Source organism: Calypte anna, chromosome 5A (assembly GCF_003957555.1).
Source record: "Calypte anna isolate BGI_N300 chromosome 5A, bCalAnn1_v1.p, whole genome shotgun sequence".
In the NCBI taxonomy this organism is placed as follows: Eukaryota; Metazoa; Chordata; class Aves; order Apodiformes; family Trochilidae; genus Calypte; species Calypte anna.
In genome coordinates, this window is record NC_044251.1 from 8587217 (window position 1) to 8605591 (window position 18375).

The window sequence follows — 18375 nt, forward strand, 5'->3', positions numbered from 1 at the left end:
CCACTGTGCTCAGTGATTTGGGGCTTTTCTCTTTAGCTGGGCCTTAAAATACTGATCAGTTCAGAAATGTGAGGCTTTATTGCACACATTTCTCAAACAATTGCAGCTGTAGATGGAGAGTGTTCCCCATCCCCACTCTTTACAAAATAATGCCTTTCCTGGTCATTTGCCCTCTTGCATTGTGATCAGGCACGGCTGCTGACACAGAGAGGGAAGAAACAATCATCTTTACCATCTCCAGTTGTCACTAACAGGAATAAAAGCTCTTCATTTCCTCAGAGGTAGCCTCTCGTAAAGAAACCTAAAGAAATCAGCAATGCTCTCCTGACCCAGCTGATCTGTCACTCAGGAGTTAAGAGTGAGCAATTCTTTTCTCTTTCCTCTTATCATAATCACACTGCAGGAGAGAAAAGAGGCTACAATTTGTGTGGCACTTTCCTGCCTTTGGTAAAACCTATTGTTGTAGTTAATCATGCTGCTGCAAGGGAGGGAAATATCCATTTGCCAGTCCTGAAGTGGAATGCCACTAATAATCAAATGGAATTCTAGGCCAAAAAGTACAGCTCTAGGTTGTGTTCACATTAATGACCCTGTGTGGAAATAAGTAAAGCTGATTGATATATTTAAGCAGCTTAAACAGGATGCAGGGAACAAAATGTCTCTGGCATTCTTGCTGCAAATAAATGCAAGTTAGATAATGTATGCAATGTAGAATATACATGATATGAGCATTATTTTTTAAAAGAAACTTTACTAAGTTAATTTATTACAAAACATTTGTATGCTAAAATAATTGTGAGTATAAAATACTCTATAAATTGATATTTGACACTTATGGCTGTGGTCTTTGATGATTCACACCTTGACCATGGTCACATTGCCCATACACTAACTTAAGGCATTTATCCTGTGTGTCTTTCTACATTATCAGAACCTTATAAGGTACTTATATACTGCTATTAGTAATACTACTGTGGTACGCTTATATTTGGGTTCCAGGCACATTGATGTTTATTATACCTTTCTTAATGAACTTATAAATTATACATGTCACAGTCCTCTGCTTTGGTTACACTATAATTTAATCAAATTTTCTTCTGGAATGCTTCAGTTCAGAGGAGAGTAAAAGCACAAAATTTTTGAAGTACAAGAGCAGTTCCTTTGAATCCACAAAGGTGTTTGCCTGTCACTGGTAAATTCTGAAGGTTTAATGATGATGATGGATTTGCTAATTGCTGCCTGGATGTGGTAAATGTGAAACTGCAGTTCATTGCCTTGTATTAATAGTCCTACATTTTATTCTAAGGTTATTGGCTCCTTCCTAGCGTGATGGTACTGACAGAAATCTGGACATGCACTTTGGTACCACAACTTGGTCATTCTATGTAGGGTTTTCTTTAGGATCTATGGAGGAATGAGGGAGATTGGCTGCAGGATACTGCTCAGAAAAGTCTCTCTTTAGGCCTGGGATAAACATCTTGTTTCATATCTGATAGCCTGCTTCTTAGAAAACGCAGCTAGGTATGACTAGAGAATAGTTCTTCAGCCTTCCTAAAAATCCCCTGCCCCATGCAAGAAGCCAGGAAGTCCTGAGGCAATAAACCAATAAACCAGTCTAAGAAAGAAGCTGTATGGTGGCTCATCCTCTTATATATGCACTCCCATCACTGACTGTAGCTGAATGCTAGAATTTTTCATTAGAAATACACCAGTAAGTGTTCTGGAGGAAAAACAGAAAATTGAGGAAGAACAGTAAAAAAGATGCTCTTCTTCCATCTATTACTGTTGAATTATCTTCCAAATCTAGAGCTGTCTTTCCTTTTTTATTTTATGTTAAGCTTTGCTGCCCTCAGGGCTCTCCTATAAGACTGGCATTTCATGACATTATAATGTTTAAAGGTATTTAAATGCCTTCACCAGGCAGCAGGAAGCTTGGGAGGTGCCCAGAGCAAAACTAAAGCTCAGCAACAGAGAGAGAGAGAAGGGATGTTCCACACAGGAGTCTGAGATACTTAAGTGTCACCACTCTGTAAGAAGAACACTCTGAACTGATTCATGAAAAACTTGGCACCTAGACTGCTTTCCTCTTACTTTACTTTATGTCCCACTTCATGTCAAATACCTGCACTCCTATACCCAATTTCCAAGACAGTGCTATGCCTATGGATTGCAGTGAAAACCTTCTGTGCTTCTGAAAACTTCCATTAGCATTTTAATAAACACTAATCCTAAAATAATTCCCTCAGTAGAAATAGGTCACGGCTCAATCAGAATTTGCTCAAGCTCAGTTTGGCTCTGCCAGGGTCCAAAAAATACAATAATTCAGCACCAGGACTGAGATCAGAGCCAGGTCCCTTCCAACCCAGCCAATTCTATGATTCTATGATTAGGTAGAAATGGCACAATACAGAAAACAAACAACTCCAACCCAAAATGTCATTCAAAACAAATTCTAAAATTAAACTAATTTACATTTAAAGTACTGGAAACTATTATATTTTTCTCTCTCCACTCAGTAATTCTGTTTTTCTCAGCACAGCAGACAGAGTAGGGATGGGACACTATTATATGAATACAACATGGCAAAGAATGGGTGTCCCAGGCAATTACTCATCAAACCCTTTTTTGTACACACCAGACAGGAAAATTCTCTTCATCATAGAAAACAGAAAGTCAAAGGCTCATGAGGTCAGTGCCTTTTTTTTTTTTTTTAAGGGAAAAAGCCCAATACCACCACAAAACATATTCTTGAGTACAAAGCTTGCAGACTCCACACTGACGCATTTGCTCCTATAATAAAGGAAATTTACACATTTGTCTCAGTGCATTTACACAGCCACTGCTCAGCCCTAAAGCTGCTCCTTAAACTCATGATCTCTAGCTATAATGTCACTTAATGCTGAATTATTATAAAACCAATTATTTTTCATTAGAAATATGACAACAAGCTGGTAATTTACTGAGATTCTCCAAAGAATTTTCAGTCTTTACAGAGAGACATCCCAGCCAGCAGATTTCCACTCTCCCTGAATACCATAATTTAAATTCAGCTATTAACCACTTGCCAATAGATGTGTCCAGTCTTAGCAGTTGTGCCTTACAGTGGGTGTAACGGACATTATAAAATACTGGGAAAAGGCTCTTTGTGAAAGACAATATTACCCTCTCCCTTTTCATTTTTCATGACTCTGTTTGGCAGCAAATTTTACCCCATATTCCAGAGTGCAGTGGGATTTAAATGGGATGAGAACAAAATTGAGAATGAGATTTAAAATAAACTATTATAAGTTGAGAGTGTAATGTGGTGACAATGAAATGCAGGATATTTTCACTTAGTGGCAGTATTTTTATTATGCAGGATATATTTTTGCCCATGTAACAATGAGAATCCCTCTTCTGGCACATATACTTTTCCCTTTCAAAAACTGTAAATCCACCAAAAAGTTTATCAGCTTCAGTATAAATAAACAAATAAGTACAAAAATGATCTATTCTATTGAAAAAAAAAAATCAATCTTGTATTTCTTATGGCAATTTTTTGGTAATAATACTAATAACCCAAAAGATTTTGTGAGGTTGGAAAAAATTTCTAATGAGTAAATTATTGACTGCCTAAACATTTTTGAATATTCAATATGGCTTTGAAGTACAGATGATCTGTTCTGAGATAATTTCCATCAGTGAGATTGAAAGGACAGGACATTCAATTTGCTTCAATGTTCCTCAGAAAATGCCTGAAGAATTTAATTCTTTTGTGGGATAGTTCTCGTGTGGTGAAAAGAGACTCAAATAAGCCTTTTAACTGAACTGGCACACAGTAAGTTCATATCCACCTTAAGAACTCAGTCTTTCATGGATGTCAGATTTGCCAGGGAAAAGCAGATGCCCTGGGATCTTCCCACACATCAGTAAAGCCATCAGGCTTTCAGCATAAGAAATTATTGGTGCAAGAGTAGCTTGGAGGAGAAAAAAAACGCACACAAAGAAACAATATCACTTATTTGTGCTTGTAAGCTTCAAATTGGATTTCCTAAGGTAGCAGAAAAAGTCCTCAGCACAACAAGGCAGTGTCAGAAGCTGCAAGGATCAATATTTAGAGCAAGGACTCATTACAGACATTTGAAAGCCACACACAACATCTTCTCAGGGTCAGGCCAACCTTTCAGCTCTGTGGTGGAACTATTTAATTAAAAGATCTATACAAAAGACTATTTAATTGTTTCTCTGGCTGTAAATGTATGAAATGCAACTCGCTAGAAGTGCTCAGACCTAAGTTAACAAGGAAAGTAAAAGATATAATATATGGTAAAGCATTTATTTTTATAATAACTGGAGTCATGTGCCATCTTAGTTGTATTAACTGAAATTACCAGAATCAGCTAGGATGACATTTTAATTTTTATTATGATGCAATTATAAACGTTAACACTTTAAAACCATTCTGTGTCACAGCAAGACAAAGAGACATGGCAAAAAGATACCAGTTAGTCTGATTTCTACATCTGGATCTGCCATTCCTCAACTAAATTTAGAACAAAACAGTAGGGAAAAAAAATGTTAATGAAATCCTTGAATAAATTCAGACAAAATCTATTGATAGAGAAATAGTAATTCATGCCAAAGCTGCTAAGATTTGGATTTTTTTTTTTATTTGACCTTCTGAACCTCTCAACTTTTTACAGCTAAGAACTTTTGTTATGTCTTTCAAGACAACCTCAGTTGGGATTTCCAAAGATGTATGAGAACTCCCAAGCCAAAATTTCATTTCAGAGCTGGCAGAGCCCATGGATACAGAAGGCCACAAACACACCTGCACTCTCCATCCTTTGGTTACTCCATTTTGGTTAAAGAACCCAGTGCAGCACATTTATACTTTTCTAAGCCACAGAACAGGCTTTGGTATTAGAGTTAAGGAGTCAGATTGATGCTCCTACAATTTTCTGCAGTAGTTCCTTTTAATTGAATCAAACCCTGCTGCACAGAGAGACTCAGTACAGGTTGGAGTGGTGGAAGGTAATCAGAGGCTTGCAGGAATGCAGGCTTTTTGAAGAGATTCACTGTTATTGCCGAACTACTTTAAAAACAAACAACTGTACAAAGAATTAACATATGTAAAATCCCGCATTAAAGTGCGATTGACTCGTTTAGGAGCAGTAATAGAGCTTGAAATGGCCTGCAGGCAGAAAAAGGCAGCGCAGTGGGAGGTTTATCCCAGAAAACAATTCCCACCTGGTAATTACTCTGAGGAGGTTTGCACACAAGCCCAGGCAGGGCATTTATCTGGTGTTTAGAAGCAATACTAATGAAATCTCTTACATTATAGTTATAAGTGAAGTGAAAGCTTAACACGAATAATTCCCTTGTAAAGCAGCAATTAACTCATCACAGCATTTACCAGAGGAGCCATAGAGTTCCAGCCTGTCCTCCAGCTATGTAAATAATGAGTATTTCTGCTTTGCTGACAAGAACGGTAAAGTTGTTGATGGTGAGATTACACAAACTCAGGATTTCAGGGAAATTACTATTTCAATCATCATTTGTTATATAAAAACTAAATTACATGTTTGTATCAGGAATAAAACCCAAGAAGACATTTCACAGAAGTTTCACGTCCAACTCGACACTTTCTAATTAGGAAGTATGTCAATCAAAACTGAGGATTTAAAAATAATATTTGAGGTTTTTTAACCCTTGTCAAAATCTAAGTGTTTCACTTGACACACTTGGAAGACTTCAGGCTTACAATTTAGTTCTGCTTTTCCATGTTAATACTTGAATGAAGACAAACTAAAGGCATGAAATAGTTTGTTATGTTTGTCTTCATCAGAATTACTTGTCTAAAAATACTTTTCCTACCTGTACCCATCTGTGGACCTAAAACATTACTTTGAGCAGCTTTAGAAGGTTTGTCCCTACTATACACTCATTCTGGTAGCAACTTCTGAGTGAGATTTCAGTACTGAAGGATTACAAAGTATGATCCCACTGCTTTTTGGGTATTCCAAGAGTTCAGCCTCAATACACACACATTCATTTTGCACATTAAAAATAGTAGACTATAAAATCATATTGAGAAACTCATTAGGACAAAATACAGGTCAAAAGGAGAAAACACTTCCATGGGAGTTTGATAAAAATTTGTATTTATATGGAATAGGAACAGGACAGTTTTGAGGGGTTTTTTTAACAGTTAAAAGCCAGTAAAAACCCAAACTGAACAACAGCCACCAAACAGCAAAGCAGAGGAAACATGGAGGGGGTGGGTAAAAGGATAGCATGGATAGCACACCATCTGTCAGCTAAAAACATTAACAGCTTCAGATGCTATAGTTGAAGCTGGTTTTTTCTGTTTCTGCACTAGAGTCTCTTTTATCCGACCTCTATTTCTCTCTACATCTTTATTGGGATCATTTTCCTGTTAAAAAACAACTGGCTATTGATTTTAGAGTCTCTGTGACCCATTTAGATAAGTTCCTTAACTTTTAGACTGTTTGTCCTCTGGGAACAGGAATCATTACTGAAAGGTTTGTGCTTAGCCTCCTGTTTCCAGCCTCCACATGGAAATCCAGGGATCCTGTAAAAATATCCTCAGAAATGCTCTCACCACTGAGATGCTTTTGCCCTTCCCTTGGACAGGTAATGTTAAGGGGTAAGCCTGGAAGTTAGAGTTCATAACTAATATGATTTGTTTTTTCTGATTTAATAATCATTTTCAGCTTTATAACTACCAGTGGAAAGGCCATGATTAGTTATTAATTAATTGTTGGGGTTGGAAGGGACCTCCTGAGATCATCTTGTGCAATTCCACCTGCTAAGGCATGAGTAGCTACAACAGGCTGCCAAAGGCTGTGTCCTGTCAAGGGCTGAATATATCCAGGGGTGGAAATTCCACAAATTACCTGGACAACCTTTTCCAGTGCTCACCCACCCTTACAGTAAAACACAATTTTACCTTCATTCAGATGTATTTTCCTGTGTTTGTGCTGATGATGATTGTCAGCAACAGGTTGCAATTCAACTTCTAATCAAGTTGAAACAAGGACGAATTGTTTGCAGAAAACCAGAAGTGATTCTTATTCCAAGTGGTTTTCCTGCAGTGATGTTGAATTTAGTTTGTTCATTCTCTATTTATAAAATGTTCAATTGTACCAGCTGAAATTCCCAGTGCTGACAACTTCCCAGAGTACAATCTACATCTATTAAGTAGAGTTTTCTGTACTAATATCTTATTGATAAACCAGTGAATAAAGAGGTAAATTCACTTTTTAACAGGGCAGTGTTATGGCTAATGGTGTTTTTTGCCTGTGGCAGGTGTATTTAATAAGACAGTATAATCTCTAGATATGTAGATAAATATGCATGTAGCCTGCATCAGCTCTCTTTTTGGTCCAAGTAGAGCCAGTATTTAATTTCTGACACAGGTTGTCAGTGGTCTAAAACTTTCTTTAGAACTTTTAATTCTGGTCTCATACCAAGCATCTTTCATTCCCCCTGCCAGGACAAGCACAGAACTTTGTGTGCCTTCTCCTTTGCCTGTTTTCCATCCATTCTTTCTTTTTCACAAAAAATAGAATACCAAACACACTCATCCTGGGAGCATGCAGGACTATAAAACATAGCAAGCATAAACCTTAAAGGCATTTGTTGCTTCATTTTATATTTAAGAGGCCTCATCCAGATCCTTCCTAAGATACTCTAAGTTTTTTAGAGTTATGAGACAGTTCCCTAACATAATAGGGTTTAATTTTATACTTTTCAGGAAACTTTATATTTCATCACAGCTGATTAAAGAGTAAGGATTATTCTCAATACATGTTTCCAAAACAAGTTTCAGGGAAAGCTGGACACATGAACACTCTGGTTTGTTTGCCATTAGCCAATCTCTGCCATTTCTGCTCTTCCTAATAAAAAGGCAGGGGGAGTTGGAGAATATGGTTCAGAGTTCAAAATTACTCCAAATTTAGGGGTATTAACTTCAGAATAAGAATGTTGTAGCCACCATTGCAAAACTACTGTATGATTTTTTTTTTTATTTTTTTTTTTTTTGGTAATTCAGATCTGTTAAAAATATAGGGTACTTTATGTTATATGTTATCTTAAGTAAACATAAAGTTAGTTTGAAAGCATAATATCAGCAAGAAATACTTAGAAAGTGCCTTGGCTAATTAAACATAAATGAAGTTGTATTGCTCAATCTGGTGTAGAGCCATTGGCAAGATACCATATGGAAAAATAGTATTAAAAACTGATACCATTGCCTGAAAGGATGCACATAGAAAGAAGATGCTGAGTATGTAGGATGCTTTTGCCTCATGCATCCTCTGTTTAATTGGGAAGGAAAGAATATTGTAAAAACTTATGGTGCAACAGAATAGGGAAGCCCTGCTCTGGCAGGGGGGGGTTGGACTAGATGATCTTTCGAGGTCCCTTCCAACCCCTAGGATTCTGTGATTCTGTGATTCTGTGAATTATGGAAAAAATCCTGACCTACTGCCAAGCATTTTCCAGAGCCAACAGCATCAGAACAAGAGCACAGTGACATAATTGTTAGAATCTATTTATTAAATCATCCAGAGTTCTAATTTTACCCACATAAACTCTGTAGTATTATTGTGTTTTCTCTCAGTTGTGCCTTGGTCTTTTACATCATCTCTTTTATTAAGTGGCCTAAGAACAAAGACACCAGACCTGCCAGTGGAGATCTTTATGCCAAAGTCTACATCATCCTACACATTACCAAAGAAACCTGAGACTTATGGGTTTTCTGAGGTTCAACCAGTTTAAATTAATTTTGAGTATTTTTCACGTTGTCACTTGTTCATCTCAGTAGGGTACAGCTAGAGCTGGCTGACCATCTGTCCCTGGGTTCAGCTGCCAGCACTCAGCGACTTGGCAGAGCAAAAGCAAAAGACATCTCCATTATATTTAACAACACACTGGATGTTTTGCTGGGAGATTCCTGCCAGCAGCTTTATATTTAGGAAACATCTGAGTAGAAGGAAGATGTAAAACTGAAAGTAGGTGGAGTGCTTCAGACTCAACTATAAGAATAAGTTGAAATAAAAAACCAAGCCTTTCAAAGTTAGTAAATTAATTTACAGTGTATTTTTGCTGTTTTATTTTACAAGTCAGAACAAAAACCTTATGATTAGGTTATTATCAGGTGAGTAGGCTCGACTTCATCCTCAAAAGAGACTGAACTGGCTTGACACATATTTTTAGAAGTCTTCTAACTCATCAAATCTCCATTCCAGAAGCGAGACCAAGTTTGATCCAGTTCAGACCTGTACTGAACCCTAACCTAATGGTACAACTGATATTGCTCTCTGATCTTTGGTTCCAAGCCAACAAAAAGAGACAAAAAAACTCCTCCACCATAAAACATCCTCAAAATACTGCTGAATAATATTTGCTGAAGCTTCACAATATTTTTTGAAACTTGACAATAACAAGGAGGATCATAAGAAAGATGGGGATAATGTTTTTAGCAGGGCTTGTTGCAGCAGGAAAAGGGGCAATGCTTTTTTTAATCTGGAAGAGGGTAGATTTAGACTAAATATGAGGAAGAAATTTTTATGCTTAAGGTGGTAAGACAGTGGAATATGTTGCCCAGAGATGTGATAGAAACCCTGGCCTGTGTATTGCAAACATCAAGAATATGTTTTAATAAAAGTATTAAAAATAGAGACATGATGTAAATAGCTTCAGCAGGTGGCATGAAAATTTCTAAATCACATTGTTTCACATGCTACTGAAATGTACTACCTAGTATATTTATTGAACTCACAGATATTTATTGAAATATCACAGAAGAGCTGAATGGATTTTACATGAGGATTCTTAGATACAGTCAGCAGAAGAAAAAAAAAATGAGAGCTTTGAACTGTGAGAACATTTTACAGTAGTCACAGTTACAATTCTAGCAATTTATTTTTCAACAACATAAAGGGGAAGGGTTTCCCTGTTGTGTATATATGCAGTCCACACTTGTGTTATGTCAGTTTTCTTTTATTATTTTAATTATATTTCAAATGTTGTTGAGAGATTAAAAAAAGACATCAGGTTCTCTGCTGTGCTGATATCCATCCTTGTGGCACTGTCAGTAAGCTGGTCATTGCTCTCTAGGATTTTTCAGCTGATCTGAACACATGAACTCTGTTCCATCAGAGTTTCTTGGCCTCCTTTCACCCTTCCTGTCCCAGAAGCTTAGGAATCTTTGCACTGAGAATGGATTGCAGGGAAATTCTTGCATTGATTTGATGGGTGAACAGTTGCAACATTGACTGCATGAATAAATAACATGGGCCAAATCCATCCTTTGTGTCATTCTGTTAGAATGGATATACTTAGTCCAGCCATCCATTTGTTTCTGGTGCCTGAGTGTACAAAATGAGAGAAAATTAGCATGGTATCTTCCTTCTCTGAAGATGTAAAAGGCAAATTAGAAAGAAATTCCAAGGCCAGTAAAAAAAAAAAAAAAAAAAAAAAAGAATTAACTAGGCATTCTTGTTTAATATGAATTTCAGATCTACCAGTTTTCAAAACTTTTACTGAGACCCATCCAACATTTCTCTGTCTTTTAGCCAAGTCTCATTGCTTTCTCTTCAGTTCATTACAGTTTTATAGAAATTCCAAATGAGATGTGAGAAGAAAGGGAGATGATAGTTTTTGGCAAGCTTTAATATCCTGTTAGCAAGCTCTTCAGACACACTTTAAAAATTGTGATAGTATCTTCTTGCTTACTAAAAATATATGTATGAAGATACACAGTTTCATTGAAAATCATTCTGCAATAAAAAGTGCCCATTGCAGTGACAATAGGTGTGATAACATGCATCATTTACCTCAAGAGAGCAGGTAATTAGAAAAATTAACCTTCTATAACTCTCTCTCCTTAATCAGCTACAGTGACTGACTAGAGAACAACACAGAGCATGTTCCAAAGGCTAGGAATGTGGAGGTTCTTGCTGGATACCAAATGGACAAAGTCAAGGCAACCCAATATTGGGTGCAATTCCACAAGTTTATTGAACATACACACCTGGCAGGCATAAAACTAGAGTTGTTAACCTAATCCTGTAAAGAGAGAGGTAACTCAGTGGTCAGCCCTGATATAAGATTCTGCCTCCAAGATTCTGAGAAAAATAAAATATCCTTCAGAAATGCTTCCACTGAGACCTGAATTGCAAATCTGATCTTATAGAATTAAGCAAATCAAAGTAATGGTCTGTTTCATTGAGCTATCAGACTGAACAGTCATCACAGATGGTTATTTAGCTCATCTGAATGCTCTTACCATTATTCAGCTAAATGAAGTGCTGAGTAAGTGTGCAGCTCATGTATAAGAATATGATTTCTAAGTCTTGCAATACTGCATGCATTAAACTTCCTCCCTTTATATCACTAGTAGGAAAATGTATAACTGTAATAATAATAGATGGATGATAAACATTTCATAAGTTCAGATTGCCCCTGTACTCAGCACTGGTGAGGCCACACCTCGAGTCCTGTGTCCAGTTCTGGGCCCCTCAGCTCAGGAAGGATATCGAGGTCCTGGAGCAGGTCCAAAGGAGGGCAACCAGGCTGGTGAAAGGACTCAAGCACAGACCCTATGAGGAGAGGCTGAGGGAGCTGGGGGTGTTCAGCCTGGAGAAGAGGAGGCTCAGGGGAGACCTCATCACTCTCTACAACTCCCTGAAAGGAGGTTGGAGCCAGGGGGGGGTTGGGCTCTTTTCCCAGGCAACTCTCAGGAAGACAAGAGGGCATGGTCTTAAGTTGTGCCAGGGGAGGTTTAGGTTAGATATTAGAAAGAATTTCTTTACCGAGAGGGTGATCAGACATTGGAATGGGCTGCCCAGGGAAGTAGTGGATTCTCCGTGTCTGGAGATATTTAAAAAGAGACTGGATGTGGCACTCAGTGCCATGGTCTAGCAACCGCAACAGTGGTTCAAGAGTTGGACTTGATGATCTCTGAGGTCCCTTCCAACCCAGCCAAGTCTATGATTCTATGATAAGCCCTTCAGCTTCTGACACCTTCAAGTAGATTATTGTAATTTTTCAGAGAAAGGTGAGAAATTGATGAAAACAAGACATATCAAAGGTTTTTAATTAAAAACAGTCTTCTCTGAAACAAAAGGCAGAGGTATCAATATAAAAATGACACAGGAGGATTGCCTGGAGTTGAAAGGTTCCTCAAATTTTCAAGTTTTAATATATCCAATCCTATTAATCTCATTTTGATTAACCATTTTGTCAGAGCTAGAAGTACTATTTTGAATTCGTTCTTTTGCAGAAGTTGCAAAACCATTAAAAGTTACAAAAAGCTTTATGTAAAGAGCAGGCTCACAGGGTATATAAGTGCAAACCAGTTCATAGTGTAATTGGGAATAGAAGGTTGTCAGCATGGACTTTTTTCCTTATATCTTTCTGTGGCATTTGTGCAAAGGGAGAAGCAGTTTTCAATGCTCTTATGAATTAAATTTCAAACATCAATATTGACTAGTTTTCTACAGACAGAAGGTAAAATTAAGGTCATGGTTTTACTTTTATTAATATAAGAGAATATTACTAATACTAATCCTATATCAATACCTGTAACTGTGCCAGCAGATAATGCTGATTTGACCTCACATCTGGACACATGAAGTAATTACTATTAAATTAGCAAATCTTCAACATGTCTTACATTATGCATGTGGTGACTTGAGCTTCACAAAGAGCAGAGTGTTCACCAAATTTCACCAATGACTCCATTTGAACTATGAATGGGGGCGATACAGATCTCACATCACACCACATGAGAAAGATTTTCTCATGCTGGAGCCTCTTCTATTACACAAACCAATATATTTTCACAGAGCTGTCCTTAATACTGAAACTTCTAGACAAGCATCCATGCTTGGGAAGACTGGAAAAGATGACAAATCCATTATTTCTCTTTGTATATATTAAAAACTTTAATTGCCATCACTGTGAAAAGAGCACACGCTGCTTTTGATGTGAATTTGTCTTAACTATCAGAATTACTGGTTCATGTGGTGCCTTTCTTTTCTAAGCAAATAATGATGCATGCCTGCATAGACACAGCAGGAAGGAATGAATTTGTGTTCCCTGAGAGAAACATTATTATTATTCAATATTATTCAGAGCATCTGATTAATATTTCATGGCCATAATTTGACTGCAGATATGAGGAAAGACTCAGTAATGCCCATACCAGACCCATATCAGAAATATTGGTTAAAAACCCATGGTGATGATAATCATTATAATGATGATGATTATTATTATTATAAATATACAATTTGTTTCATGCTACTTAGGACTACTCAGAAAGATACATAGAAAGATTTGTTTCTTTTTATAGCCACAATCAGAGAAAACCCATGGCTGTCACATATTTAAGGGCAGAAAGGAGGGAAAAACCTCCAGGAAGATAAATAAGAGTTTTAAAAAATAATTTGCAGCAGAATTGCACCTCTTACTGTTACCCAGACAAATTAAAATGAGATATAACCTTAGTATGAAAGTTATATACTTTTTATCTGATGAATTTAGTAGCGGTCTATTTCTTTGCATTTTTACATTTTTTAAAAAATATTACATTTTTACTAGTACTCAACTACTCCAAAAACCTTTTTTTCCAAGTTGCTGGTTTTTGTTTTTTTGTTTTTGTTTTTTTTTGTTGTTTTTTTTTTTTTTTTTTTTTTTTTTGTGATAAATTTTTCTTAGATTAAATCATGCAAAATTTCTTCTCATTTTTGAAATACACACATGGGCACTTTTTATTTTCTCCCCAGGTGATGGATGTTTGTTACCTCTCTCTAAACATCAGTATGCAGGAGTTAGCTGGGTGTTTTTTGTACTTTGAAACCATCTGAATGCTGATCAAAATGTTGCTTACTTCAGTTTTGGCATATCTGTAAGTCTTGACAGAGTTGAATGTTGTGTATCTCAGATACTGTAGTCCCAGCACCTCTCTTTATTTTCACTGAAAATATAACAGATTCTCTTTTGGGAAGGCTTATTTCATGGTAAACTCCTGCTACATATCCCTGCTGCATCACAACAAATGAAGCCTGGAAGGGAATCTTATCCCTTGAAATGAAAAATCTAAATAGAAAGGAATATATAAAAAAAAGATTTGCTTTTTTAGACAGATGATACATTTTTTCATGCTTCAAAGAGAAAATTTTAATTCTCAGACAATCATGGGAATGGGATTTTATTTAACCTGAAGAAAAATTATATGAGAAATGTCATTTCAGATGCACAAAACCCACAATTCAACTCAAAGCCAGCAGTTTCAGTTTTGTATGGTTTTTTGTTTGCTGTTGTCAAAAGGACATGAACATTATTTCCAGTTTGTAATTAGGTTTTGCTGAGATTTTTCTAAGGAATTAAAAAATATTTGAGCTGTAATGAAAAGCAAACAGCTGGGTTTCAAACATGGTTCTGTTCTATACCAATTTAAAACCAGAGCAAGGAATTGCAGAGAAGGTATCTGAGTATTAACCTAGTTATATCAGAATATTTTGAGGGCATGTATTATAGACAAGTCTCAGCAGGACCACTTGGACACAGTCACCCAACTTTGCTGGAGCAATCACACGCATGGTGGTTGGTTTAAAACTTTTTATTGAGAGAGAGATAAGTAAAGCAGCGCGCTGCAGCACGCTGGGTGGCCGGGGAGCCATAGCCCCACCACCGGCTCGCAAGTTCGATGAAAGTAAAACCGGTTCTTTTATACTTTTCATAAGCCCCTTCCCCTCAGTCTCTTATCAGTTTATCACTGGTTTTCGTTTTGCGGGCTCTCCCAGCACTGGTTCTTGCTTCGCGGGCTTCGCTCTGTTGCTGAGGGGAATGGTCACGTGACGTCCCTGTTTGGCGGGCCCCTGCGCTCGGCCCCTCCTCCTGTTTCTCTGGCTTTTCTTCCTTACAAGTACCCTTAAACACACACCCCAAAACAACAGGGTACAACATGCTATCTCAACAAACTGACCAAACAAACATTATTAAACTGAAAGATACACTCAACAAAACAATAAACTACAATTTTAAACCCTTATTTTTCACACACACCATAGCCACACATTTGCAGAGGAAACTGTCATGCATTTGTTTTCCATTTCCTCCAGTTCATAGTTTATTTTATTTTAATTGCATTACTAAAGCTTTGATTTTAGAAGCACATGCCAAACACAGATGGAAACGCTGTACAACTCGCTTTGAAACCAGGGCACTTATTTTTTTGAGGCTTACCTGTGAGAGTGTTCTTGATCAGCAGCAGAAATACACAAATGAAACTTTTAAAGCAATCCCTGCCACTGAGCAGTTCCCTGGCAGTGTCTCAGGTCAGGTTGGATGGGGCTTGGAGCAACCTGGGCTGTGGGAAGTGTCCCTGCCCATGCAGGGGGTTGGATCTAAGTGATCTTAAAGATCCTTCCAATCCTTAAAATTCTATGATTCTAGGTATCCATAAAGAACAACCTGGAAAATGTTAGCATTATGATAAGCCCAGGATAATCCTAAGCATTAGGATTCCAAAAATTATAGATGTATTAATTCTAGAAAAAAAATAATACTCCAAACCTCATTAAAGTCTTTCTTCTTCCCATGGGTGCTCTCTCATCTCCCCTCCTATTCTGCTAAATTTATAACCAAAACTCCAGGCAATGGGGAAGTCTCTGAGGCAGCTGCAGTTGTTTTCATAATTTACAACCCCAAGAAGTACCTGAGGTCAGGATTTGCTTTGATCTCCTTGATTCCAAGGAAGCAGAATGTCATCTCAGCAGAGGGGGAAAATGACAGCTACAGCACAGAGAACTGCCAAGGGACTGCTCAGTTCTGAGCATCAGGATCAACTACTTGAGGTAATTTCATCTGTGGATTTCAAACAGAATTTTATTTTATGAATGTTTAAAAAATGTCCCTGAAACTATGTGTGTTCCTTTGCTATCAGTGACTCTGTGGGTTAGAGAGATAAGGAAGGAGAAACAACCCACAAGCTGTAATTCAAGGAGAAATTTCTATCCCTGGAAATGTATATCCCTGGCATGGACCAGAATCCTCACAGCCATTGCTCCAGCTCTCTCCCATAACATAGGCATCTGGAGGAGCCAGAATCATCCTGAGAACTTGGCAGCAGCAAAAATAGCATCAAAAGTGATGCAAAAGATCTCTTGCATGGTTTGGGAGATAAATATGCTGTGGTTTTCTTATATAAAAAAATAATTAACAGGCCTGTTTTTCACTTTGCAAGAGTGTTTGGTACTGTTGTAACAAGAGGTTTCAGCTCTACTCTTCCTTTTGTTCCCTTGTCACATGTCCTGAGATGGGTCCCACTTGTGCACATCAGAAGCCAGGCTTTCTAGACTCTTTCAAGAATGCACTGAGCCTTTTTAAGAAATGTGATCCTCATCATATACTTGCCATACTGTCTGCAGTGTTTATCCTTTTTTCTTATTCATTTAGATGGACTTCTGCATTGTTTGAATGGTTTTTTCACACTCTTGCTTTCTTTCTTTCTTATTCCTATTTGCAAGATGAAGGACTGTATTTGTTTGAAGTTGGCATACTAGCACATAGGAAACTGATCTATTCATTCTCTTGACCAGTGTTTCAAGCTGTGTCTTTTTCCCTATTTACAAACTGAAATATAGTTCTGAAGGTGCTTGATATACTTGGTGTCATTTTCCAGCCTTATCAATTCATTTTTATGTATCTTTATATATATTTTTTTTTGCCAGAAACATTACACAGAATTCCACTGCCTGCATTATCTCTGATTTCACACTTCCTGATGGCAGTGATGACCCTCCAGCCACATTCTCCCACTTTTCCATAACATTCCATTTAGCTGTCTAGAAGCAAAGACGTTTTTTCCCAGAACAGCTAAAAAGCCCAAGAGTTGGTGCAAAGTTGAAGTAATGTCCAGTACTATTTTGTTATCATCAGAGAGCTGGTTTGGGAATAATAAGGTTTGATGGTTTGATGTGGCCTGTTAGTAATTTTCTCCAGATCTGAGTGAAAGTTCTGACATTTATATAGACAGGAAAGATCAGATTCTTCCAACACTTTCTCATCCATTCAGATGCTGAAAGCAACACAGACTTAGGACAGTGTTAACTGTTCCAGAATCCCTACCTCTAAGCAAATTTACTACCCTGCAAATCTAATTCAGGTGGATGCCAAATTCTTCCCCTATGTGGTGAGGTGTCTTATTTTTCATATCCTGACACTGCCAATATTCTCTCTTTTCCAGACAGACTTCCAGTAGAAAAACAGTTTTTTGATGCATCACGGGTTAACAAACATAATCTTATATTTCTATACCACAGGCCTATGCAAAGCTTACTGTCCCTAATTGTATTATTGATTTATTCATAATTATAAAGCAGTGTGCATAAAGCAGAGGCTAAACATAATGAACCATAACTTTAAACCCAGCCAGGATCAGTAGCAGGGCTGACAGAAAATTATTGCTGTAATTTAATAAGTTTTTAAAGGTGCCACGGTGGGAGGATCTGGTTCTTTTGTTAATAAACTCTGTGGTACAGGAAAATAGCAGTGCCATCTTCTTTCCTTAAAGTATTCTGTGGCAGCAGGAGGAAAATAATTTTTTTTTTTTCTTGGTGAAAGAATTAGAGTGATGACAACAATTCAGGATTTACTCCGTGTTTTCAGGAAATCCCAGAGCCCATTGAAAGCACATCAGAAATGCTGGAGTGCAGCTGACCTGGGGAGCAGATCCTGTTCCAGAGTCACTGCTCTGAAAGTGGATCTGGGTGCATTTACAGAATAGGAGACTGGATTTCTTCAATAGTCATACCAGCCTCTTCTGTACCATTAGGAAAAAAAATCTCTGTCAAGCAAGAATATCTTTTTATATGATATTGCTTCCTTGTTCAAGAGGATTATATTATTTTTTTATTCTGTGCATTAAAAAAAAAAAAGGTAATTTTATTGGAGATGGGGCTAACCTCCCAAGAGTGAAGTTGAGAAGCACTCAGATGCAGACCTTTGACCTTAAAGTAGCTGTTAGGTGGGTAACAACATGAACCAAAGCTTTGGGGTTTGCTGAGGCTCATCTGAAATTCTACTGCCTTTTAATCAAAATAAATAAATAAATTAAGCCAACTACTTTTCAGCCCCAGGCAGTGCACAGAAGAGAATAAAAGGAGGCTACAAAGCAGTAAAACTCAGCTGGTAAATGGCAGATAAAGGAAAGCCAGGCAGTGGGGCTGGGAGCTGGGCAGAAACTGCAGATGCTGCAGGAAGGTTGGAGGGGGCACCAGGGAAACAGGAAACTGCCCCAGTGCCACTCCTGAACAGGCTGCTCACACCTTTACTTTTGGCCTTTCTTGAGCACGGGCA